The 25312-nt window shown below is 44.4% G+C and overlaps 1 protein-coding gene across 1 annotated transcript in view; it reads right to left on the reverse strand.

The window, feature by feature from the left end:
• The window catches only part of KCNIP1 (potassium voltage-gated channel interacting protein 1), a 339679-nt gene that overhangs the window by 222967 nt on the left and 91400 nt on the right, over window positions 1-25312 (reverse strand). The gene's annotated exons all lie outside the window — the stretch shown is intronic.

Consider the following 25312-nt stretch of genomic DNA (forward strand, 5'->3'; position numbering starts at 1 on the left):
CAAGCAGAACAAGGGAGAAGGCTCCAGAGCAGGCTGGGGAGGCTAGGTTGCACAGGGTCTGTCATCCTGGATGCAGTTTAGATTTATGCTAAGAGCAAGGAGAGGCCATAGGAGAATATATTTTCACTTTTTATTTTGAAAAAATGATAGACTCACAAGAAACTAAAAAAATAGTACAGAGAGGTCTTCTGCACCCATCATCTGGTGTCCCCCAATGTTAACATCTTCCATAACTATAGTCTAACATCAAAATCAAGAGACTGATGTTGGCATAATCCACAGACCTTGTTCATATTTCAGCAGCGTCACACCTATTCATTAGTGTGTGTGTGTTCCTCAGCCGTTCTAGCCCATCTGTAGGTTGTTGTAACTACCACCGCAATCAAGATACCAAAACTGTTCCATCACCACAAAGAAACTCCGTTGTGCTTTCCCTTTATTGTCGCCCCACACCCCTGTGTCCCATCACCATGCGAGAAATTCAAGGTGGGGAGTGGGAAGATCGGAGAGCTGTCAGCGGGGGCAGGGACATTAGCCTACCCATCTTTGGAGGCCCTAGAGGCCTCTCAACAGAGCAGGTTCAACATCCATATGGATGGTTTCAGATGGCTTCACTTTGCAGTTGAAGAGCAAGAACAGAGAGACTGAGCAACTCTAACAAGATCACACAGCACTACTCAGGGCTTATGGGCTGTCTCTTATTTGGATGACTGTGTCAAGTCTGCAGAGCCTGGTGTGCTGGTCACATGGGAAACCAAGCGTTGTGGAGAAAAGGGGCCTCTCCCCAGGCTACCACTTCAAGGCCTCAATCCCCAATCTCCTGTACTTCTCTATCCCCATGGGTGGAAGGCTCTACTACCTATCTGAAACAGGTGAGGGATCCATGAGAAGATACATGCAAAGTGCCAGGCATAAGGGAAAATCCTTTCTGCTGTCAACATGCCAACATTGACCCAAAAGTACTGGAGAGAAGCCTTTGCCCTTCCTCCACCCTCCTCTCCCATTTCAGTGGGGAGGCTGGAAATGGTCCCCCTGGGGGACTGGTGATCAGCCCTCAGATCCTGTAGCTCAGCTCGTTCTTCCAACTGCTCGGCTTGTAGGTCTCAGCTCTTGCCTCCCTCCCACCCCCAAGCACAAGGCAGGTACCCCAGGCTGTCTGCACATACCAGAGGCTCCCAGTTCTCCATTTGCTCTGCACGGGACTCAGTGGCCAAGCTCTGGAGGCTAGAAGTTCTGCACCATCCCCCAGTGTGTCTCCCAGCAGCAACAGAGGGGGAGCCTTCACCGCATCCAGGCTCTCCATCTCTCTCTCCAGTGGTCCCTGGGAAGGGCTTTTAAACTCTGAAACCAAGCACAGCTCTGCACATAGCATTCCTGCCCCAAATAACGTCCCACTTCATTTAGAGTGGTCTGCTCAGAGCTGCCCAGGGATGCAGGGGTGTGGGAGGGCAGAGGAACAGAGAGGAAGAGACAGGGTCAAGCAAGATGGGGAAGGGTAAGGACCAGGTGGCTCCGGGGCCTTCACAGGGTGCTGAGGGAGATCAGAAGGGTCAGCCCCCACCCAGGGGGCTCCTGCACAAGGCTGTGAGCCCAGGCCACTCTGCTCTAGGCCTGGCCTGAGTTCCCTCAGCCACTGACAGTCTCATTCCTTCTCTGACCACAGAGTTGCAATCTCCACTTCCTGCAGCATGGCTTCTTCTATCTCAAGGAGAATGTCCATTCCTGGCAGCCATCCTCCATCCTGCAGGGTCAGTGCTGAAGTGACGGGTGGGGTCTCGCCCTCCTTCAGTGCCAGTGCTCCCAGGCTGCTCAATCACCACTAGGGGTCACCCTCCCTGGGGTCACCCTCCCTGCCTGGCCAGCCTCCTGCCCTCAGGCCTCCGGGGTAGCAGGCACATCCTTCCTCCCTCTGACGCTAATGAAATCTTCCTTCTGCTCAGGGCTCAGCCGGACTCAGGGTCAGTATTTTTACCCATTCAGCCGTGCCTTGTGCTCCGGCTCTGGAATGACACCCCACACCTCATTACGAACAGTCCGTCTTGGCACATGAGGAAGGTTTCTCTACACCATCACCCCTCGGAGACTTAAGAAGTCCTCCCATCGCCACAAGGACTATTGATCCAGGGCCTTGTGCTGGCATCTGCTCACGTGAGTGCCCTTTCCAACACACACCCTCAGGATGCCCTTCTCAAGCCTTCATCCTGTCCATGTGAATCCTGTTCCTCACTCCAGACTTCACTTCATGTAGCACCTCCCCCAAGAAGCCTTCCTTGATTTCCTATACCATCTCTTCCACATTCAGAGACCTTTGATTCTTTCAGGGACTGCTTGCTTCTCTGAGCACCAAGCACCAGGCACTGGGCTTGGTTCCTTGTAGGTGCATAAAATAAATGGGGAGTGGGTGACTGCATGAATGGATGAATGAGTATGCACTTATACATCTATCCTCCTCCTCTGACACTTAGCCATATGTTATTTGGCTTTGCTTCTTAACTGCTTCACAGAGAATGATGATGGAAAGCCCCTGAAGAAAGTGACCTTTTCCTAAATGTACTTTATTCATCACCCAGGCATGTTGAGCAAACCTCCTACTCTGCACCAGGCATGAGGCCTAGAGCAGCTATGAGCTTGTCTCTACCCTTGAGAAGCTCTCCCTAATGTCGTGACTTCTGACTTCATGGGATTCTTGAAAATCTGATGAATCTATAACCCCTCACCTCAGAAACACACACAAACACACCCACACCCACAGCTATACCCACCCACAGGTGGGTAAAATGTGGGGTCCATTTCAAAAACTGAAATCGCCAGTCACAGTTTAGGAATGCCTAATCTGATGAGAAAGAGAAACAAGTTAACATCTCTTGCTCAGGGCTCTGCCAGGAGGCACAGACAGCGTGTATACTGGCGAACACAGAAGATGGGATGATTAACTCACTCTGAGTGGGATGGAGTGTCTCAGGGAGGCTGGAGTCAAGGAGGAGATTTCAGAAGGGCTGGCTTTCGAGCAATGAGTAGAAATTTGCTAAACGTGTGCAAAGGGAGAGGAGGAGGAAGGTGAGGCAGCATGTGCAAAATACAGAAGCAGGTTTCCAGGAGCTGGGGGAGGGAGGAACCAGGGTGACTGAAGGGCCGCATTTCTTTCTGAAGTGACAAAATGTTCCATGATAGGATAGTGATGATGGTTGCACAGGTTTGCGAATAGGCTAAAAACCCCTCAGTTGTATGTTTTAAGTGGGATGATTTTATGATATGTGAATTGTGATGGTTAATTTTACGTACCAACTTGCTAGGCCACGGTGTCAAGTTGCTTGGTCAAACACCAGTCTAAATTTTGGCGCAGAGGCATTTTTAGCTGAGATGAACATTTGACTCAGTAGACTTGAGTAAAGCCAATTAATTTTCATAATGTGGGTGGGCCTCATCTAATCAGTTGAAGGCCTTAAAAGAGATGGATGTTCCCCTGGGGAAGAGAGAATTCTCCCTCCAGGCATGAGCTGCAATATCCTGGAGACGCTTCCTTGGGTATCCAGCCTGCTGACCTGCCCTGCAGATTTCTAATTTGCCAGCCTTCACAATTATGGGACTCAATTCCTTGAAATAAATCTCTCTCTCTCTCTCTCTCTCTCTCTCTCTATATATATATATATATATATATATATATATATATATATATATATCTCATATATAACACTGTTATATAGGGATACCTGGCTGGCTTAGTGGTTGAGCATCTGCCTTTAGCTCAGAGCATGATCCCCGGTCTGGGGATCGAGTCCCACATTGGGCTCCCTGTGAGGAATCTGCTTCTCCTTCTGCCTATGCCTCTGCCTCTCTCTCTGTCTCTCCTGAATAAATAAATAAAATCTTAAAAAAATAATACTGTTATATGTAATAACCAATATATTAATATGATTGGTCCTGTTTTTCTTGAGAACCCTGACTAATAAATGAGTTATATCTCAAATTTAACATGCTTGCTAGTGGGGGGACTAATTCAACAAAAATGGCACAACCATAGAACATAAGTGGGCAGGAATGAACCAGTGTGGCACACTTGGGGTATTGCAGGCACAGGTAGGAAGAAGCTGGTCGGGGAAAGTTAGGGAGGCCCGACCATAAACAGCCTTGATGATCACAGTATGGCTTTCTATTGCCTGTAGGATAGTGATATATTAGTTAGACTTATTTTTGGTTGCAAGCAACAGAAACTGACTCTGGCCAACTTTAGCAGAAGGAGGAAATTATGAGAAGAGTGTGGAGACTCCTACACCCAGAAGAAGCTTAACAACTAAATCCAGGAACTGCCAGGATTCCAGAAGTCATGGTTATGAGTAGGGTCTCTTCAGGATAAATCCATTGCCACTACTTTTTGTTCTAGGTTGCTCAGTTTGAAATGTACAGTCTCAGAAGGCAAAATTCAGTGGCCTCTCTTGAGTTCATATGCCCAACCTCTAAACTGGGAGGGCAAGACAGGAGCTGTCATTTGACCTCTCTGCCAATTGGGTGGTATCTTGGGTGCCTAATCAGGGTGCTGGATATCAGCAGAAGCGCATGGTATTGGGATCCTTGCCCAGCCAATGACAGCGCTAAATGATCTATTAAATGAGCTGGGGCCTGGTGTTCTGAATTGAGTTCCTGGGTCTCTATTACAGCAATGACACTGCTCCTACCCCCAGCTGTGTCAGGACCACAGGTGGCCTGTTGAGATATTTAGGGGGAAGACTGGAGCTAAACAGGCCTTGATGCTTGCAGATGTACGGACTTGCTCAAGTCACTTAGCCTCTCTGAAACTCAACATCCTTGTTGTTTGGGACAGGCCACTGTACCTAGCTCTAGGTTTCTGAGGAAAGGTAAATGAGAAGACATATGGGATAAAGCCTGGCTCGGGGTCTGACAATCCCAAGGGTCTGTTCTTTGTTCCAAGGATTGTCTCCAATCTTGGCAATGGTACTGTGTCTAGAAGAATGACACAGGGGGTCCTGTCCAGTCAGTTTTCAGTTAAATTGAGACCAGCAGTGATCTGAGGCTGGGCGTGGGGCCAACGGTGTGGGTCTTGGGGCAGGGTTTAGCTGTTCTATCTTTGAGCTCCTGGCTTTCTCCTCCTTCATGTACCAGACCCAGTGGAAGCCTAAAAGCTGCCTACCTTCCTCTGAGACTCAGTAGCACCCACCCCTCCTCAGCCCCTTCAGGAAGGGAGAAGAGGCTCAGCCCCTGAGAGGCGGAGGGTGGGTCCCGTGGAAACTCAGACCTGCCCCAGCTCCTTTGCAGATTCCTGGAGGTGGTTCCCAGAATAGTCCCTGCAAATCCACAGGACCCTGAAGGTGGGGTGTGTGAATGTGTGTGGGCAACATCAGCCACCCTCTTTGTCCAGACCCTGGGTCCAGAGCTGGGCTCTGTGGGCTTGGCTTTGGGATATGGAAGGAGGAGTGGTGAAGGAGGGAACAGAACCACCCGCTGGAAGGAGGAATGGGATTCTGCTCTAGGCCCAAGGCCAGGGGCCCTGTCTGGACCAAGAGTTTTGTAGGGCAGTGAAAAATCAGCTCTCACTCCTGTTTGGTATGGTTGGAGATAGGGTGATGGGGTGAGGGGTTGCAAATGGAGGAAGAGATGGAGGAAGCTGGAAAGGGAGCCAGAGCCAGAGAGATGGAGTGAAGGAAGAAGAGACAGAGGGAGGGAGAAGAAAGGGGGGGGGGAGAGAGAGAGGAGATTGAGAGAGAAAATGAGTGTCTGGCCTTGGAGGTAGAGGTGGAGCTGAGTGAGGCCCTGTGAACCCAGTTATTGCAGCCTCCCCAAGATACGCATGTGGCAGAGGGGTGTGCTGGCTAGGAGTCGCCAACCAGGGTTCAGGGAGGGGCTGCATGCCTGGTTAGCTTGCTGGCTTGTTTTCGCTCCCTGATGTATGACAGCACTAAATGATCTATTAAAGCAGGGTGAATCCTACAAATGCTTCCGCCCCCTGCCGCCCCCTAGGGAAACGTACTATATTTGTGAGGTGACTCATCCTGCTGCCACAACCCCTGGGGATCTGATGCAGAGTGCTTGTCAGGAGTGCACCTTGAAAAGGCCACAGGGACGCGGTGACGGCCCCGGAGGGGGTGAGTGCGGAAGGAGAGATTCAGATGAGTGGGTTTATCAATCCCACTGGGGTCTGTGTGAATCCAAAGGACTGCCAGGGCAGGAAAGTGACGGCAGAGTGCTGCTGACTAGTCTGTTGGCCTGAAGTGACTGCTTTCCTGCTGCCCCTGTTGGACGAAGTCCCACTGGGGGACCAGAGAACTTATCTAAGAACTTTTTGTTTCTCTTGGAAGCAAAGTGATGAGGTGGGAAATGGCTGTTCTCCCTTCTGGTTGCAGCTTCACCCCCATTTCACGCTGCCTCGGTACCGCCCTACTTCTATCCTCTTGCATTTCCCGGAGGCATGATGTTACACTTCTCAGTGCGGTGTTCTCATTCTCATTACCGCCTGTCGGGCCCAGTAGACTGACAGCTTCCTGCGAGCAGGGATGGCCATGGGCTTGGTGGGCTGTGGAGTCCTCAGCATCACGGTGCCCTCTCAAGAAGCACTTACAGAACGAACGGACACTAATGTGCCTATTTAGGAATCTAGCGATGCTGAGATCTTATCCCACGGAGGTATCTTTTACAATCCTTTTGCAAATGAGGAAAAGGAAGCTCAGAGACATGTAGCTGCTGACCTGGGAAGGGGAAGAGTGGGGATTTAACCTAGGATTGTCTGATTCCGGGGTCATCCTAACCATCACTCCAGAACCTCACGGCCCATGCAAATCATCATTGACGGACATTTGCCTGAGTTTTGCAGTGATTTGTACTTTCCTCTTGCATGCTAACTCCAAATAACAATGTTGGTGTCTTTAAAGAAAAAAAAGCAAGAGAAATGGTAGCAGACAGGAGAGATGGAGAGGCTGGATCAGCGCATTTTAAGGGGACTCAGAAGCTTACCTTAGGCAGATCTGAGCAATATCCCAGTGATGATCACAAGAGAGTACAAAAGTTGCATTTCCTCCTGGAGTGGCTTCTGGCTTTCATCTTTTCAGTCAGATGGTTCCCAGCCTTGGGTCGCCCTAAGTTATTTCCCCCATGACCCAGCTGGCTCCCACCCAACAGTCACCTGTAATTTCTGGGCCTAAGTAGGTGTAGTTCCAAATAAATACCCATCTCAACAGCCTGCAAATGAACATTGTCACTGCCCACACTGTCCAGACTTTCACACACAAGACCCCCTTTTGACCCCATTCATCCTTGGAAATAAGACTGAACAAAAGTGAAGAAAATTTATTTCTCCCATCTGATATTTTAAATTTAGAATTAGGCTCTGGAATAAGGCTCCAGGGGTCACATGGAGTCTAGTTATTGCCTACTTGAAATACTGTATGATCAGATAAAACCTTTTAGGACAAAGAGATTGGGACAGCAGTAGCAAAATGCTTCTCCTAATAAGTATCCCAAATATATGGCTATGAATGTCACTGAGGCTGTGTCAGTAGAGGGAGAAATTGGTGAGAGAGGGCTTTGGAAGCTATTATAATTTTGGAGTTAATAAATCTCTCTTTCCCTCACCTTCTCCTCCCTCTATCTCTCTCTCTTTCTGACAGCCTTGGCCTTGGACATTACTTGACTCTCATAGCATACTAGATAAAACCTTCCATAATTCTGTCAGGATTCTGTGGATTTTTAAAATATCACTACTGAATCCCCAGCAAAGAGAAATTATATCAGAATCTCAGGGGACTATGGTTTTTGTCAGGAGGTGTGGTTCCTGAAAACACCAACATCACATATGCCTGTTTCTGAGCTCTACGATTAATCAGTTGTGAGTCCTTGAGAAATCACTTCACTTACCCAATCCTTGGTTTCTTCAAAGGTAAAATGAAGCAAATAATTGTACACATTTCATTGGACTCTTATGAGGATTTTATGATATGATAACTGTAATGAGCCTCATACTGTGCTGGGCATTCAACAGAGATTCAAAAGGTGGCCATTGTTTTAATTATTGTTATTCCTGCTAATAAACATTGACTAATACTTGGCTAAAAGTCGACCCTTCCTTGGCCTCCTTGGGGAAAGGACATAAACTTGACCTGAAACATTTAGAGTTATGGCAGGTTGATGGAGCAATGTTGGAGGAAGACAAATGGCACTGCAGAGGAAGTATCTTGTGCTATCTCAATGGTAGACCTCTTCTCAGAGTGGATTCCAAGCACTCTGGAATCAGTGAAAAGATACAGTGTCTTTTCCTGCTAACAACTCTCTTAAAAAGCATTAACATCTTCTAGATTCTCAATTGGCCTAACATACCACTGCTAGAGGGAATGCCAATACATCACGCTTGGTGGAAGATATAGATTGCAAAGCATCCCGTCACCACAGCCAACATTCTGTTAACCATGTTGGAGAGAAGCAAAATGCTTTAGCAGTTGATAAAAGACTGGAATTCCAGAAATTCACTTTACTAAATCCATAAACAAAGAATAAGACTTAGAAAGAAAGGCTCAAAAGCAAGCAATGGCAATTGCACTTCACATCTGACCATGTGGGCTACTCAGAAAACAACCCCAATGTAGATTTAGGCCTTTTCACTATAAAATCAACTATAAACAACCATCATTATGGAAGGTGGGTGAGGTTAATCTCAATGTTTCTTTCTGTCCTAGTATCTCTAATAAATAATATAAATCCCTAATAAATAAACTCCTTTACTTATGGTTATAGTTATTTATGGTTACTTAACCCTTCATTAAAGTGGACTCAACCGTATATCTACATTCTTTAATCAACTGACTACAGATGAATGAAAAACATACAAAATTTTATATCTATTTATTTTATGAATATAAGACAAAAGAAAAGTAAGGCACAATTTACAGCTTGGATGAGAGGCTAAACTGGCATGTCATTGAGAAAATCTATTTAAAACTTTCATATCAGAACAGCATAAATGAACAATGCAATAGTTCTATTGGAAGCACTGATGTGAACTCCCTGACTTTAAACATTTTTCCCATCTCTGTGGCTAAAAGAGACCACGGCAGCAGCAGCATTTATATCCAGCCACCAACTCTCAAGTGCCCCCTGATGCTCAGATTTTAACTCTAATAACTTTTCCCCAGTGAAAGAAATAGAGCTCTTTGGAGGGTCACCTTAGGTAGGAAGGAAGTTCCTTTTGTGCAGAGAAAGTAAGGATGCTCTTCAGAATGCCACCGGTTAGCTCTGAAAGGACCAAAAAGCTTGATTAAAGAGGCTTCCACTTAGTCAGGCTCTGGTAATTTGAGCATCAAATGAGATTGATAACTATAATTAATTTAAGCACATGGTCTCTTGTGAAGGGCCATAAGTTCCTAATGAAGCTCAAAAGAGAAAAAGTTGATTTAAATTGTACAAAACATGGTGAACATGATACAGTTTCATTTTATATTTTTTTAAATAGCTGCCAATATGAATGATCTTGTTTCTTCTATTAAATATATGTTGGTTTGTTAGGTACCTTGGCACTTTTCTCAATCCTTGTAAGGAAGAAAGAGTGGATTTTGAATACATCTAATAGTTATGGAGAAAAAAATAGAAATTAGTAGTAATGCACAGTAACAGGAAGGAAGCAATAAAGTGGTAGGAGACCCTGAGTCGGCTAACTATCTTCATGAAAACAGCAAGATGCTGACTTTCTATCCCTGGTTTTGCAGGAGATGAAACATCATTGGGGAGAAACTTCTGGTCACAGAAAAGAACATCTACATGAAAGGCATGGACTTTCACATTCTTACTGAAGCCACATTTAACAATCTGTTAATAGTAAGCGTAATAATGTTGGAAGACTCTTTATTGGTGTCCCAAATAAGGAACAGTGACCCCCAAACGCTGGCCTGACATGATATTGTTTTTCTTTTGGTATTAGAAGAACTCTGTAATCAGAGCAGAAAATAATTTTTTTGCCCTAATTCTAGAAACTGCCATATTAATTCTAAGAAAGTAACTCTGAGAAACTGTAAGTATAAAAATAATGAAACATTCCACCTATATCCATGATCTTTATACTTTGTAACAAGTTTAAGAGCAACTGTAAGTCTGTATTTTTCAGTCCTGGTGATCTTTTGTGTGCATTTTGGCTGACTTTTTAGGTGCTTAAAGCATTTAAGGGAGTCTGACACGTTAAACTTAGGGTTTTAGTGAAAAATTTTGGAGACTGTGGGTAAATAATTTTGTAACAAATGTTCATAAGTTTGATAAATTCTAATTGGTTCAAAGTTTAATAAGTTTTGATTTATCGATGAAGTAAATAGTGTTTGAATGTCAAGGAAAGATTGTTGAATAGATTCATGAGATTGGGAAGTTGAATATTATGCAAAGTGTAAAGAGGTGTGTATGTGGCTCCCTCCTGATGACATATGTCCCACAGGCATGAAAGGACTATCAGTGCATCACAGCCAAAATTCCAGAGCCTCTGAGAGGGCCAAAAAGAGAGGTATCATCCTCATGGAACTGCACTATGATCAGAAGGGACTGAAGATTATTTTTGCCTTGGGGCATGCCACACTGTGCTTGCATTTCACGTGAAGATTCTTAGAAGTGGAGAAGTCTTCATGTCTCAAAGGAATTGATCAAATGGAGCTTTTCCAGGTCCTATGCAGAAGATGAGAGGAATCTTTGGGGCAGGAGTCCTAACCTCTCAGTCAATTGTCTCTGGTGCCTTACCAGTCCCTCCCCCGAGGTTTGTTATTATTATTATGACATTGTATTGTATATGTTATAATATATGATTTTATCTGGTATTATTATTATTTTCTTTAGAAAAGCAGTATTTTATCATATAGGCCTGTTCAGTGCCTCCAGCTGGTGACTTCTTCAAGATGCCCCCAGGCAATAAGTCCTAGTTTTCTAAGCAACCAACAGAGAGAGGTCCCCTCTGAAGGCTTGCCCCTGCATGGCCACACCACATATTTTGAATTCTTCTGGTTTGATGCTTCCTTGACAGGTAACTTGCAGTTCCACTTTTCAAAGTCCAAAGAAAATAAGATTGAAACATCTGGGGGGCAAATGCCCTGAAAATCCTGCCAACCCTTTGCTTTCTTTTCCTTTTCATTGACCACCTCAAGAGTCAGGCATGAAACTCAGATCTATATTGCTGTTTCATTTGTAGGAAGTGTTCAGCTGTCTGTGTCATTTTTATTCACCCTAGGCACCTTGAAAATCCCACTGAACCATAATCTTGAAAGCTAACACCTTTCAAGAACCTTTTCTTTTTTATTTTAGAGCTTACAAGTATGTCCTACTTAAAAGGAACCCAAGATGCCAAAATTCTCACCTAGAAACTTAGGAATGCAGGGAATTGTTCTGACAATGCAGAACTGGGCTTGACAGGGAGATGGTGCTCCTAGGAAAGTGAGCATGGAAAATTGACCTTGGAGTTGCATGGTCTTGCATAAGCCCTCCAGCTTGGGCTGAGTTTGGAGTCTTCAGGATCAGGTTGTGAGTGCCTCGGAATTGGGGGGTTAAGACCCCCTCTTGAGAACAGCAGAGGAAGCATTCCATGGGCCTGAGGGATCCATACCCTTATCAAGACCCATGTCAACAGCAGGTACTCTCCTGCGACTTGAAGGCCAAAGAAGCTTTTCCTACTATCATAGGTGCTGTGACTTCTCCTATTCCATTGAAAAAGCCAAATTAAAGGGCTTCTGTCCTTTGCCTGTGTCTGTGATACCTTTCTAGCCATCATCCACCAAAGTTTAGGATGAGTGTGTAATAACTAAACAAGGAACTTACAAAAGATACCAAAGGAATATGATTACCAGAGAGTCTATTTGGGTAAAGCACCAGCTGTTACCTGGCCTACTAGGCCTTCTATCATTCAACCCCCACTGCCCTTCTAGATGCATCTTGACCCCTGAATTCAACCCCGCTGCTTCAAGCATCCAGAAGGTGCTAAGATCCAAGTGACACTTTTTCTCTGAAGCCCTTCCTGACCTCCGACCACAAGGTGACTTGTTCTTACCCTCCTTGAATGCATGAACACTGGAGTTTTTGTCATGTTCTATGGCAAATGCTAACTTACACATCTCTGAAGATGTGAATTCTGAGCACAGGGCCATGTTGGATTCATCTCTATCTCTCCAGTGGCACTGCAAGAGGCCCACACAGCAGCATTCAAACACATCTGTTCAACGAATGAATAATGACAAGAGCTACGAATGACTCTAAATCAGGCTATCAGGTAAAAAGTTAAGAGCCAAATCCATGAAATAAACAAGTGGTTGTCTTAGACTCGTAAAAAAGAAATATTTACTTTCTGGTAGATATAAAATCCCAAGGGGAAGTTATAGGTCCAAGTAACGTATAGGAAATGTCCTCATCTGTGGGCCCAAGGGAAAGCCATTTATAACAAAATATTTTGCATTTCAAAACTGTCTTTGTGCTTCGTAATTGATGTTGAGCATTACTGCTAGGACGTGGTCAGAATATTTTCGTTTTTCTTGAATGTGAAGAATTTGAGGCTCTTTGCTCCATAAAAGGAGTGATGTGTTAGCTTGTGGGGTAACAATGCTTTTCTCGGAGAACGGCTCTCCAAAGCAGAAGTCAGCAGAAAAACAGGTAATTTTATTTACCCAAATTTGCTTTAAAATCAAGATTTCAGGCTATTAACCATTTCAGTGAGTCATACCACTGTACCAAGACTATAATTTAGAAACAAGTTATTTATTGAAAGGTCAAAATTCAAGACAAATTACAACATGTCTATTTTTTAAGGCTAACCCAGAATCTTTTCTGTTCGTTCTGTTATCAACAGTATGCCTTTAACTGGTCAGCCATGAAGAAGAAAATAAAAACCCAGATTGGAACAGAGACAAGTCTGCCATCTAAGGTGAGGACACTAAAATAATTGAGTCAGACTGTGGAGGAAAAGAACCTGTGGGCCCCAACAGGAAGTAAGAGGACAGCTCTACGCTTTGACCTTTTGTCATCTGCCATTGTGACTAACCAGAGAATTAGCGCCTGATAATTTGGAACTGCAAATTAGAAACAAATTTAAACCCAAGCCAACCCAATAATCATGAAATCATCTCCCTGACCCCAGGAAGGATGGGGTCACAGCCACCCCTGAACCCATCATTGGAAAGAGGGCGTCCTGGATCACTCAGGATTTCACTCTGAGCCGAGGGTAGGGTTAGCTTCCCTGGGGGATGGAATAAAACCTGGGTCTGTTAGCAGGGAGGTAAGAAGGAAAGGAGGGAAGAAATGGAAGTGGGGTGCATAACCAGGGCCTGCTCCAGCCCTCTTTAAGTGCCCTTGAAACTGCAGATAAAAACTTCCCAAAGGGGCCCTTACCCCAGTTGTGTTAGGGAGTTGTATCCAGAACAGAAAGATATTTTGAGAGTTCTTGTAACTTTGTGACTTTCTCTTTTTGTTTTCTTATTTTTATCTCCTCTGTTTCCTTGTTTTACCAGAAGAGAGAATCCTTAACTTAGAACAACCTAAGAAAAGCTGCCTGCTTGCTCCTGGGACAGCAGCGTGGGAGACTGACTGTCTCTCTGGGTCTGAGGTGGGAGGCAGGGAGGCTTCTCCCCGCAGAGACCCTCCCCTTCCATGGAGGTGGTGGGGGGAGGGAGGGAGCAGACCTGGCCTGTTCAAACAGCACTCAGCTGGTGTGTGGCACACAGTAGGTGCTCAGAGTGAGGCTGACATGAATGTATGGGAGTGGATATGATACAGAGGAAAACAGGGCAGCAGAAGAGAAAAGCTTTGAGATTGGTCAGAGCTGGGTTTAGTTGCCAGCATTCCTATTGACCTGGCTGTGTGAACTGGGACAGGTCACTTATGCTCTCTGGGCCTGTTTCTTCATCAGCAAAATGGAAATAATACTGATGACCCCAGAGGAGTTCTTGTGGGAATCAGAAATCATCGTACATAAAGCTTACAGTAGGATGGGGCCTGGCACTTAATAGGTACTCAATAAATGGAAGGTGATTTCATTCCTGGACCCACACACTGTGATTCTTTTCAGAATAAAAATATCATTCTGTGTACGCTTTACCAACCTGTCTCCCTGCTTACCTCCTGGTGGGGTTGGGGTCAGAGAATTGGCAATGTTGCCAGGACCATGTTGCTATTATGGGATCTGTTGAAGAGGGGGCAAGAGTAGAATCCAGCTTACTCGTAAGCACCACAAGCGTGCTCACATCTCCACATCAAACTGCCATGGACTCTGGTATTCACTGACCTCTGCATTCCCCTCAACTTTAGGGTGAGGGTCACCCTGATTATAAACTTCCCTGGCCTCTCCCTGATTCCTCCCAGGGCATTGACTTCAAATCTGGCTCCACCACCAACTAGTTCTGTAACTTTGGGAATATTGCATTTGCCTCCCTTTGACTCTGTTTCCTCATCTGTAAAATATGGATGCTACTAGTCTCAACCTTATAATCCTAGTAACAACTAGGACTGTCGTAAGGATTTTGTGAGTTGTGCAGATAAAGCCCTCAGGCCTGGAACAGGGCCTAGAATAGGCTAAGCCGTTAATAAATGTCGACCATGCCTGTGACTATAGATGACCTGCAGTTTCACCCCATCTTTTCCCCAGATGATCTGATTCATAGGCCAGTGGAGACAAGTGTCACCATGGCCAGCTTCCATACTTATAGGTTTGCCTCCATCAGCCTATTGGGGTGGCTTCTCATTTCAGGATCTTGCTTCTGACTCTCACAATGGCTCTGTCAGGTTTGGACCAAAACTATTCCCATTTTGCAGATGAGTAAGTTGAGGCCTGGGGAAACTCTATACAGGTATCCCCCATATGAGGAAAGGTTGTGTTATATTACTTCATTTTTACAGAAGACCTAAATTAGTACCACTTTCTGCTACTAAAAGAAATCCAAAGATTTTTTCTTTTTGCAAACAAAGGTGAAAGTGAAAATAGTCTGTGGTGTGGGTTTTGCAGAGAGCTGTTATAGAGGCAGCGCACACCCCAAGCAGAGCAGTGACAGTGGCCACACGATTCTCCTTCCCTGGGAGCCACACTCAGCATCTCAGCATCAGGCCGCCACAGCTCTGAACTGTGTCTATGAGCATCTGTGCTTTATCCTAATTTATTTTGTGCATCCATTAGCAAGAGGTGGCCAAAGACATTAAAAAAAAAAAAAAAACCCTAAGAGAGGTGATTTTTGGGGTCTGGAAATGCTCAAAATTTCTTCCACATAAGTAACTGCTTCTTTGCCTTATGCCATTTGGGCTTAGGGAAAAGTTTCATAGGGGCACTCTACTTTCATGTAGTGGGGAGATCTGTATTTCCCAGAGACATGCCTGGCAATCTGTGGCAGAAGCAGGGCTTTGCCCCAGACCTCCCGACTCCATGTCGGGTACTCTTTCCACCCCACCCCTCTGATATGAGAGTGAAGCCTGAGGGCTGATAGAGAAAAAGGGTCAGGGACATGTTCCCCTCACCTCAGCTCCTACAGGGCCAGAAAGGCCTTTGACACTTCTCTCCCCAGAGCTTCCACTCCTCCCACCTGGCTGCCAGGAGGCCTCTAGTGGAAAAGTGAAAAATGAGCCACTAAATGTATTATGACTTGTGAGGCTGTCTTAATAATTAAGTTTTATTAAAACGAACACCAAGAAATTTCCTGACATGGCTTGCCTGGAAGAGCTCATCAAAAGGTGATAAATGAATAGGTTTGGAAGAAAGCGAGATGTAGAGGGGGAAGCAGGGATCCAGGGAGGGCCTCAGGCCTGGGATGCAGGTGGAAGGAGGCCTGAGCACCGTGCCCCAGGCAGCACATGGGACGAGGCCTGGTACGTCCCTGCTTCTGCCAGGAGCAGTATCCAGGCCGGGGGACTTGCACTGTGGCATGGTAAGTGCAGCTTCCTTATCAGAACAGACTACAAAGCCCAGCTGGGCCACTGTTGGCTATGACAGCTTGCCTTTCTGAGCCTCCCTGTCTCCCTGAGCTGTAAAAAAAGTACGAGAATTTTCTTTGTCTGAAGAGGGGTGAGCAGCCCTCCATTGCAGGAAAGTTGGCCATTTCTTCTGCAGACATTTACCAAGCTATCCAGCACACCAATAGCGGCTTCTTCTGGAAAAGGCATTGGGACTGGGAGATGAGATTACTTAGAGCTATTCTTTTATCTGGATCTTCTCTTCTATAATAATCAGGTATAGCTTTTGTACAGAAAACCAATAGATGCCTCTACCCCGCACACCCTAAAGAGCTGGGCTGAGGGTCAGGGCAAGGTGGAGAGCACAAGTCAATCCAGATCTGGGTCTTGCCCCCTGTCTGGGGAGAGGGATGTGGGGCAAGAAGGGATGTCATTCATGGTGTGCATGTGCTAGGGGCTGCGGCAGAGGTGAACCCAGGCCAGCAGCACAGAGGAGCCTCAGGAGAGGTTTATTGACAGGGGACACCTGAGCTAAGTTTTGAAGATTTGGATAGTTTAGCAGAAGGAAAGAAGAAGTAGAGGAGGGAAGGACCCAAGGGAAAGCCCAGAGGCATGAACAAGTGCTAGGAATTCAAAGACTTGCAGCTCCTTCGATAAGGATGGGATGGAATCTCTGATGGGCTCTTCAGTTTTCCCACACAATGGTATCAGTTCTACATGTGCTGATAGCTCTGCCCTCAATCAATAGCCCAGAGTAATAGCATTCTGGACCTCGCCAGAAAATAGAGTCTCAGACCTCTGTTATCGCCATCTCTTATTAAGAAAGAAAGAGAAAAGCCTAGTGGAAGCAATTGTTATTTATGGGGGATTGAGCGAAGGACATTCATGCCCTGGAAGAATCTAGGTTTTATCCTTGATTCACATCAGGCCATCAGAAAACGTGTACCCGAGGAAAGAGTGATCCATGGGATAGAGTGGAAAGTCCAGAAATAAGCCCTAATGCCAATAGGAATTCAGGACCAGGTAAAGGTGGCTTTGCAATTCAGAGAGGAAAAGATGGCTCAGTCAGGGGACACTGGAGGAGGGCTACTGGGCTTTGGGAGTAAAACAAAGCTGAAGGCTCATGCCTCACATCCAAACATGGATCAAACATTTACATGCAAAAAAGAAAAAAGAGAGAATGCAAGATATAGGAAGGAACACAGATAAGATTTTTATAATATTAGAGTAGGAAAAAAATCATTCTGAGAAAAACAATGAATCTCAAAAGCCACAAAAGACTGACATATTTGATTACAAAAACATAAAAATGTCTATATGATAAAAAAAAGTCAAAAGAAAAATGATTATGTGGGAAAGAGATTTTCAATGGGAAGGCGCTAAGGGGTTTTCAGCAAGGGATTGTGGGGGAAACGGATGGAGCGGGGGGTGGGGGTGGGGAATAAGTCATCATAGTTAGGTTTATATTTTGAAGAAAACAAACCAACAAACCCTCTCTGAGCGTAGTGGAGATGGTAGAATGATGTGGGGAGAGGGTGTGGGGATCAAGAGAAGGCTGTTGCCTGTTGCCAGTCAGAAAGGAGATGATGGTGGCTTGGGGGGGCTGCAGGTGGGATAGCCAGCGGCAGGAGCAGGAACTTGTTGGGGGGCTTGGTGGTGCCATGGATAAGGGCTGGATGGTAGCCCTGCCATCTATGAAAACAGGAAAGACAAGAAAGGACAGATTTGGTGGTAGGGTGGGAGGTGTGTGCTTCTTTATAGGCTTGAATTTGAGATGTCTCTGAATGGGGCCACCTCTTGGGTGCAAGACCTGTGTAGTCACATAAGGCCCACACGTGGTTTAATACTCTTCTGTTGCCATCTTGAAATCCTTAATACATTTTTAGCAAAGGGATCTTCATTTTCATTTTGCACTAAGCCAAATAAATTATGTAGCCAGTCCTCCTTTGAGCCATTGGAGAAGAAGAGCTTCTTGAGTAGTTGTCTAGATCTATTAAGAATTTGGATGGGGCTCCCGGGCTGGAGACATACAAATGTATGCATCAGCTGTTCATAGGTGGGGACAGAAACTGTGGGCAGAGACACACTTTAGGAAAAGGTTTAGGATGACAAGAGGACACTTAAGGACCAGGTTCTAAAGTACTTGTAGATGTGATATCTAAGTAGGAGAACATGTGAGGAAAGAAAGTGGTAGAGGGCAGGAGAAGGTAGAGACTGTGGGAAGCCCAGTGAGCAAGAAGAAAGAGAGAGCAAACTGTCACGGCCACAGATCGAGGAAAAGAACTGAGTCCTCTCTGGTGGATTTGCTGCTGTGGAAGCCATTGGTACCTGGGTATGTGCCATTTTGTGTGCTGAGGGGGTTTGTGGGGTGAGTGGAAAGGTGGGCCAGGGACATTGGGTGGGAATAGAGCACCAGCTCCATACTCAAGATGAGTATGGCCACAACTTGAAGGGGAGAGGGGAAGCCATATGCCAAGAAAGAGGTGAGGGATGAAGGGAGCAGCTTTTACCTTTATTTTTATAAGCTACGTGAATTATATCATTAAGCGAAAAAACCAGTACAGAATATTAGACAGAGTAGACCTCTTTGTATACAAAATGGTGGGGTAGCAGAGGGGAGGGTGTTTCATAAGTGGATGAGTAGAGGATTTCTGCAAGGATCCTCAAGATACTAGTAGTGATGGTTGCCTGGGGGATTGGCCCTAGGGGCTTCACCTTTTCCCTTCTATGTTGGTTGAATTTTTTATCATAACTATATGTTTTTTTAATAATAAAAAACTATTAATTTGATGCCCTGAGGAAAGCTCTCTGGCACTTAAAATATTATTCAAAGGTTTCTTCGGTTTTTAAAATTAATGTTCAATTTATTAAAGTTACAAATTCATACAGACCCAAGTTCTTTCATATGCTTTAAAGTTTAGTTTACAAATCCTATTATTTATTTATAAGTCTAGCAAATTTTAACAATCACTTTTAAGGGCACCTTTGAGAAATGTTTCTTCGCATTTACAAATGGGTTTAATTAAATTGCTGTAAACATTGTAAACTGCATTTATAGATTTAATATATTTGAATCTCTTTTTAAGTACTTCAGTTGTCTAACAAACCTTTTAAGTATTAAGTAACTAGTGTAAATATAATTCATTAAACTTACAAATACAGCAAATCTTTTATTCTTTTACAGGTTCCAATACTTATTAGTTAGATTTCAACTTAAAATCTGAAGTCAATTAATTGCTCAATTAATTATTTTACATTAGAATGGAAAAGTTAGTCTGTGACTCTAAAAGGCCACACTTTCTTAAACATGACAGGTATATAAGCTCAGCTTATTACAAAGCACAAATATTGTGTTGCAAAGGGTATGATTTTCTACTACACTTATCCACTTAATTCCAAATATTCCCAGGGTAAAAGTTGCTCCCCTACTGTGGGCTGAAGCTCCTAGCTGACCACAAGAGTCATCTTCCAGAGTGTATGTCTTCCAGCCTTTCTTATAATTAGGTATGACCATGTGACTGAGTTCTCAGGGATTTGAATAGAAGGAGAAGTGACATGAACATCTTCAAGTCTGGCCCATAAAAACCTCCCATGTGTATTCCTGTCCTTATAGACACATACCCCTAAGAAGTACACATTAGCTAATTCTTTTGTCTTATGCTGGCTCCCTTGTTAACAAGACCAAGAAGCACTTATTCTTAAGATCAATTCATTGGAGAACCTGAGTTAACATTCTAAAATGTAAAAAGATAAACTGAGAATGGCACATAGCAAGCATGTCTAGGGTATGGTGACTTCCCTTTTCCATTTATGCTTTTCCGAACTTTTAAAAAATACATTTTGAATATGAGCATGAATTACTTATAAGAAAAACTGTATAACTAAAATGTATTTCAATCTGAACCTTGACACAGTAGCATTCACTGAATTGTGTTTGAGGATTCTACTCCTGACTTTCTCTACTTCATGACACCTATCTTTGTATTTGCACCTGGATGTCTTCCATCCCTCCCCATTACCCCAATCTTTCCTCTCCCCCTTCTGTAATTGCTGCCCTAAGGTCCCAATTTCCCCTTATTTTCAGCATTTTCTCATATGCCTTGTCTCCATTTCTATTCCTTAAATTAATCCAACTTGCTCCCTTGGTGACCATTTCCACTATGGCTCAAACCTATGGGCCTGCCACTGTCACCTCCCTCATCCTAAGAGGATGCCCTCCTAACTTGGACCATGTGTGGGGTCCCACTCTGTTGCCTGCTGCTGCACCCGCTGGCCTCCCTACACCTGCACCTGCCTCTCCTTTCTTCCTGTGAGTATACAGCTGGCCCTCCTCCCAGCTGAGGCCCAGACCCATACCCTGGTCTTGCTGTGGGCTTCACACGTTCTTATTGCTGACATCCATCATTTTCTTCCTCCTATAGCATTCCACAGTTCCCTCTCACTTGCATACTTCTCATTAGCATTTTAAACATGCTTGAATCAATCTCAAAAAAAAAAAAAAAAAAAAAAAAAAGAGTAAACGAAAGTACTGTGACTCCCAAGCCCTATTAGCCATCTTCCCTTTTATCTCCTCTGGGTCATGGCCAAACTGCTTTCAGGGGTTGTCTACACTGGGTATGTTCCTGTCCCCATCTTTGCCCGTCCCTTAGCACACTGTACTCTGGCTCTGCGCCTTCACTCCACCAAAACTTCTCTCCCTAGGGTCACCAATGGCAGCCATGTCACCACACCCAGTGGCCAGGTTCCAGTCTTGTTTTGCTGGACTTTTCTGTAATGTTTGACTTCAGATTTGCTGCATTTGAAACACTGTATTCTCCTCCCTTCCATGACATCATCCTTGCCTGATTTTCATCTCTCCTTCCTGGCTATTCCTCTGCTTCCTCAGCTGTAAGACTTGGTCGTAGATCATTTACCTTTCTCACTTTTCACTCTTCCCTTGGGCAATTGCATCCATTCTTTTGACTTCAGTCACTATCTCTTCACAGATGAGGTCTGTATCTTTACTCCAGACCTGTCTTCCAAGCTCCAGCCCTATATACCTGCTTTCTCACTGGTCAAATTCACTTGGATATGTGGTCCAGCTTGAACTCATGCCCTATCCCCTGTCAACCACATCTTCCTCTTGGGCGTTCTCTCTCAGTGAATGACACCACCATTCACCCTATTATGCAATGCAGATTTGGGTGTTATGCTTGGCTCTGCCTTTCCTCTCTAGTGTCATGCCTCATCTGTCACCATGTCCTGTCCATTCTTAACTCATAAATATCTTTTAACCTTCCTACTTGTCTCCATCTCAATTTAAAACACCCTAGTGCCAGCTAGGCATTATTTCTTTGTTGGACCATTGCAAGAGCCTACTCACTATCTCCCACATCTGTCCTGCAAATCCCCTCACTTGTCCTCCAAACCACAGTTCACAAATGCAAGGCTTATCACTCTGATCATCCCTTCAAAGACCCCTCAGTGGTTAAATGTAACTATTAAGGTAAAGTTTACACTTCACAATGTGGCCTTCCTGACCCTCCCCTGCCTGATTGTCCTGCTATTCCCCTCTACCCTCTGTGTCCCAGAGAAACTGGTCTTTCATTGGCAGGAATGGACCATTTCCTTCTCTCTTGGGACCTGGCATAAATGTTCTAGAATGCTGTTCCGATGTGCTCTCATACCTATCTTACTCGCAAATTCCCACTCATTGCTCAGACCTAGGTCAGAAAGCCTTCTCTGCCCTCCAGTTCAGATGACATTCAAAGCAGTATCTCCATATATAATGCATATGTATTAGTGTTATGATTTGATCAAAATCTGTCTTCCCCAGTAAACCATAAGCCCTTTGAAGTCAGAGGCCCTGGACAAATGACTGAGTTTTCTAAGCCTTTGTTGTCTTATCTGTACAATGGGGAATAATAATACATGCTAGCGATGGGGATTCTAGGCAGAAGGAGAACATGGGCTGAGACTCAGAGTTTGGGAATACAGAGAATGGTAGGAAAGCTGTAATAGCCGAATGTAGCTGAAGTGAAAGGGTTGGGCAGGTCATGCAGGAGTGTGTGAAGTTGGGCTTTATCTTGAGATCAAGGAAGAACAGAGGAGTGAGATATAGTCCAACAATTTAGCAATTTTTTGAGTGTCTACTATGTATCTGTGGGTAAGTCAATTAACACAACAGATTTAAAAATTCCTTGTTCCATGGAGGGTATATTCTAGTAGAAGGGGTTAGACAATAAATAGATTCAATAAATAAATAAATAAATAAATAAATAAATTAATTAATTAATTAATTAAAGAGAATCCTGAGAGATAGATACTATGGTAAAAGTATAAATAAAGCAAGAAAAGGGAAATTGAAAGTTCCTGGGGAGTGGTAGAGAAGGTGGGTACAAGTCATAATTTTAAATGGTGTCCTCAGAGTGAAGCCTTCTTGAGAAGTTGACTTTTGAGCAAAAATGTAGAAAAAGTGATAGTGTGAGGCATATAGTTATTTGAGGAAGGCATGGTACAGGCAGAGGGAAGAGTTAACGCAAATGTCCTGAGGCTGGAATATACGTGATGTGTTGGGGGGAGAGCAAGGAGCTCAGTGTAGCTGGAATGAAGCACACAAAGAGAAGAGTGGACAGAGATGATGTCAGAGGTAAAAGGTTCAGATCAGCATAGCTATTATAATGAATTAACTTTGAGGTGAAATCAGGAGGGACTGGAGGATTTTGAGCAGAGGAGGGACACAATCTGCTTTATGTATGTATGTTTTATTTGCACTGACGAGGCCAGAGAGGAGAATGAAAGTGGGCAGTTGGAGGCAGGATAACCAGTGGGGATTTTAGGGATAGCTAATTCATGTTTTTATATAACAGATTTACTGAGACATAATTTACATACTATATAATTCACCTATTTAGAGTGTATAACTCAGTGGCTTTTGGTATATTCGCAGAGTTCTGTGACCAGTAACACAATCACTTTTAGAACATTTTTATCACTTCCAAAAAAAATTTGTTCCCACCAGTAGTCACTGCTCATTTTCTCCCCAGCCCCATCTGTAGTCCTCGGTAACCACTAAATATACTTTCTGTCACTACAGATTTCCTTATTCTGGGCTTTTCACATAAATGGAATTATATAAGAGGTATCTTTTGTTGAAAAAAGCCTGTAGCCTTTTTTTCACTTAGTTTAATATTTGTAAGCTTCATCTATGTTATGGCAAGTATCAGTACTTCATTTCTTTTTATGGATAGAGAATATTCCATTGAATAGATACACAGCATTTGTTTATCCATTCATCTTTCGATGGGTGTTGGGCTGTTCACACCTGTTGGCTATAGTGCATAGCATTTCTGTGAATATTCATGTGCAAGTTTTTGTTTGAATGCTTGTTATCCAGTCTTTTGGGGATATACCCAGGAGTGGAGTTGCTGGTCATGTGGAAAATTTTATATTTAACTTACTGAGGAAGCAGCAAACTGTTTTTCCACAATGGCTGCATCATTTTATATTCCCAGCAGCAGCGTATGAGGGTTCCAGTTTCTCCACATCATGCTGCCAATTCTGAAGTAGCTCTCCAGGATAGCTAATATTTATTAAATTACATGTCAGGTACTAGTCTATGCACTTTTCATAACTGTCTCATTTTATCCTCATAATCACTTGATGAGGATGTACTACCATGACCTTGTTTTAGAAATGAGAAAACAGAGGCTCAGAGGGTTGGAGAGACTTGCCCAAGGTCATACAGCAGGTAAGTGGTAGAGGTGAGAGAGATGAAGATGGTGTGGACGAAGGTAAAACAGATGCACTTGACTTAATGGAACTTACTCCACAGTGGACCCACCCCCCACCCCTCTGTTCCAGTCATCGCCTCTAAAATTGGTGGCTTAAAACAACACTATGATTTTCTTCTCTCTCATCATCTCAGTGGGTCAGGAACTCAAGAAAGGCTTATCTGGGTGTTGGCTCAGTGTCTCATGCAAGTGCAGCTAGATGGTGGCTGCAGTGGGGGCCTGGTTGGACATCCATCTCATTTCAGGGAGTCTTAGAGTCTCTTTACATGGTCTGTGTATGTGGACAGGTTTGGACCTCCTTACAGCTTGGGGATCTCAGGATAGGCAGACTGCTTACAAATCAGCCAAAGATCTCAAGAGAGAGCATTCCAGTAAGCAAGGTGGAAGCTGAGTTGCCTTGGATGATCTAGCCTTAGTTGGGTCATTTGATCACATGAGGTCGTTTCTGCTGAACTCTATTGGTCAGTCAAGTACCATACAGATTTCAGGGGAGGATACACAAACCCCAGCTTCAATGGGAGGATTAGCCAGATGATACCACAGATGACAATGTAGGATGCTGTCATCCTGGGAAATAATCTGCCATGCCTATCCTTGGAGGAGGAGGGCCCCAAGCCCATCTTGTGATGAGTGAGTACCCTTTCTGTGACCCTGCACTCTAGGATTTTCTTTGCTCATCTCCTGCCACCTTCAACCCTGGCCTAGGGTCTGAGACCCTGAGCCAGGACTCTCTCTAAAGACCAAGGCCTAGTTTTGGCCTAAGCTGCTTTGCATGGGGCTGGCATTTGGGCAGGGATTTTTTAGCTCAGCTCTACCCTGGGGACTGTACCCAGGGACAAGAGACATTGAATGGAGCTGAAAGTGTTGGCCAAGTAGAATTCCACTGGTTAATGAGCACCAGGAGAGAAAATTGATAGATATGATCCTCTTGGTGAAAGAGACCTCCAGAGTGAGATCCAGGCTGGATTAGATCATGATTATAGAGGGTGAGGAGGGTGGCAGAGAGAAACACCCTTATGGACATCATTTGTGCACAGGGCACAGTGCAAGCACACCATAGGCGTTCATCTCCAGTTGCCATCCCAGCAACCTTATGGGGCAGGTACTATGTACTTGTAGAAATGGGAACACGGAGGCTCAGAGAGGTGAAATGATATATCCAGAGTCACACAGCTGATAGGAGGGTGAGCCAGGACTACAAGGAAATTCTTTTAACTCTGACTTCTGTTAGAGTGCTCTTCAAGAGATATGCCCCAAAGTTACTCTCAGATCCATTAAAAAGTGAATTGACAACAGGAATGTAGTTCCATTCCTATAGGGTATGTGGCAGCGTACCTCCAGTCAGTGGGTCACATGGTGGCCATGGATGCCTGCAAATTGCCTCCCGCAATCCTACAGCACTAATCCAGCATATGGAGAGACATGACGAAGACTGTTATATTGAAATGGGGGCTACTTCCTCTAGTACAGTAACTTTCCTTTAAAGTTAAATTGAGAAACTAAATGAGTGGGTGATACCCTTTTAATAGCTGCTGAGTGTAAATGCATTTTGAAGGCAAATGGTCCTTCAGAAAAGAGCATTTCTAATGTTCTTTCAAATTGTCAATTTGGAGGGTGAAAGGAAATGTGATTAGAAGACCAAAATAACACGAATT

This window comes from Canis lupus, chromosome 4, assembly GCF_011100685.1.
Source record: "Canis lupus familiaris isolate Mischka breed German Shepherd chromosome 4, alternate assembly UU_Cfam_GSD_1.0, whole genome shotgun sequence".
NCBI lineage: Eukaryota > Metazoa > Chordata > Mammalia > Carnivora > Canidae > Canis > Canis lupus.